This window comes from Phaseolus vulgaris, chromosome 11, assembly GCF_051622355.1.
Source record: "Phaseolus vulgaris cultivar YP4 chromosome 11, ASM5162235v1, whole genome shotgun sequence".
In the NCBI taxonomy this organism is placed as follows: domain Eukaryota; kingdom Viridiplantae; phylum Streptophyta; class Magnoliopsida; order Fabales; family Fabaceae; genus Phaseolus; species Phaseolus vulgaris.
In genome coordinates this window covers 56,435,001-56,437,500 of record NC_143508.1, presented here as the reverse complement: position 1 = coordinate 56,437,500, position 2,500 = coordinate 56,435,001, and positions in this window count along the sequence as shown.

Below are 2,500 nucleotides of genomic sequence, written 5' to 3'. Positions count from 1 at the left end.
TTTCGAATTTTCATGAATTTTTTTCAAAACCCTCTATTTTCCAACATTTCAAAAATTCAAAACCACATCAAGATGGCTTGGTTTTGATACCAAACTTTCTAGACCTCATTCTGCATGCATTTGTGACACTTTCCAACCAACAAAACTCAAAAACCACCACTTTGAAAATTTCATGATTCTTGGCACACCACCAAGTCACAAAATCAAGCCAAAACACCAAAATCTTGGAACTTGGCTATGCACCAACCATGCCAAGATCAATTCCTTTTGATCCCAAACTTCTCCCACATCACTTTGAAGGCATTTGTGAGGATTGAGTCCAGCCAGTTTTCCAAAACCAACATTTTCGTTTTTCACCAAAATCACCACCAAGTCACAAAATCAAGCCAAAAATCCAAAATCATGGAACTTGGCTATGCACCAACCATGCCAAGATCAATTCCTTTTGATCCCAAACTTCTCCCACATCACTTTGGAGGCATTTGTGAGGATTGAGTCCAGCCACTTTTCCAAAACCATGATTTTCGTTTTTCACCAAAATCACCACCAAGCCACAAAATCAAGCCAAAAATCCAAAATCATGAACTTGGCTATGCACCAACCATGTCAAGATCAATTCCTTTTGATCCCAAACTTCTCCCACATCACTTTGGAGGCATTTGTGAGGATTGAGTCCAGCCAGTTTTCCAAAACCAACATTTTCGTTTTTCACCAAAATCACCACCAAGCCACAAAATCATGAACTTGGCTATGCACCAACCATGTCAAGATCAATTCCTTTTGATCCCAAACTTCTCCCACATCACTTTGAAGGCATTTGTGAGGATTGAGTCCAGCCAGTTTTCCAAAACCATGATTTTCGTTTTTCACCAAAATCACCACCAAGCCACAAAATCAAGCCAAAAATCCAAAATCATGAACTTGGCTATGCACCAACCATGTCAAGATCAATTCCTTTTGATCCCAAACTTCTCCCACATCACTTTGGAGGCATTTGTGAGGATTGAGTCCAGCCAGTTTTCCAAAACCAACATTTTCGTTTTTCACCAAAATCACCACCAAGTCACAAAATCATGAACTTGGCTATGCACCAACCATGTCAAGATCAATTCCTTTTGATCCCAAACTTCTCCCACATCACTTTGAAGGCATTTGTGAGGATTGAGTCCAGCCACTTTTCCAAAACCATGATTTTCGTTTTTCACCAAAATCACCACCAAGCCACAAAATCAAGCCAAAAATCCAAAATCATGAACTTGGCTATGCACCAACCATGTCAAGATCAATTCCTTTTGATCCCAAACTTCTCCCACATCACTTTGGAGGCATTTGTGAGGATTGAGTCCAGCCAGTTTTCCAAAACCAACATTTTCGTTTTTCACCAAAATCACCACCAAGTCACAAAATCAAGCCAAAAATCCAAAATCATGGAACTTGGCTATGCACCAACCATGTCAAAATCAATTCCTTTTGATCCCAAACTTCTCCCACATCACTTTGAAGGCATTTGTGAGGATTGAGTCCAGCCACTTTTCCAAAACCATGATTTTCGTTTTTCACCAAAATCACCACCAAGCCACAAAATCAAGCCAAAAATCCAAAATCATGAACTTGGCTATGCACCAACCATGTCAAGATCAATTCCTTTTGATCCCAAACTTCTCCCACATCACTTTGGAGGCATTTGTGAGGATTGAGTCCAGCCACTTTTCCAAAACCATGATTTTCGTTTTTCACCAAAATCACCACCAAGTCACAAAATCAAGCCAAAAATCCAAAATCATGGAACTTGGCTATGCACCAACCATGTCAAAATCAATTCCTTTTGATCCCAAACTTCTCCCACATCACTTTGAAGGCATTTGTGAGGATTGAGTCCAGCCAGTTTTCCAAAACCAACATTTTCGTTTTTCACCAAAATCACCACCAAGTCACAAAATCATGAACTTGGCTATGCACCAACCATGTCAAGATCAATTCCTTTTGATCCCAAACTTCTCCCACATCACTTTGGAGGCATTTGTGAGGATTGAGTCCAGCCAGTTTTCCAAAACCAACATTTTCGTTTTTCACCAAAATCACCACCAAGTCACAAAATCATGAACTTGGCTATGCACCAACCATGTCAAGATCAATTCCTTTTGATCCCAAACTTCTCCCACATCACTTTGGAGGCATTTGTGAGGATTGAGTCCAGCCAGTTTTCCAAAACCAACATTTTCGTTTTTCACCAAAATCACCACCAAGTCACAAAATCATGAACTTGGCTATGCACCAACCATGTCAAGATCAATTCCTTTTGCTCCCAAACTTCTCCCACATCACTTTGGAGGCATTTGTGAGGATTGAGTCCAGCCAGTTTTCCAAAACCAACATTTTCGTTTTTCACCAAAATCACCACCAAGCCACAAAATCAAGCCAAAAATCCAAAATCATGAACTTGGCTATGCACCAACCATGTCAAGATCAATTCCTTTTGATCCCAAACTTCTCCCACATC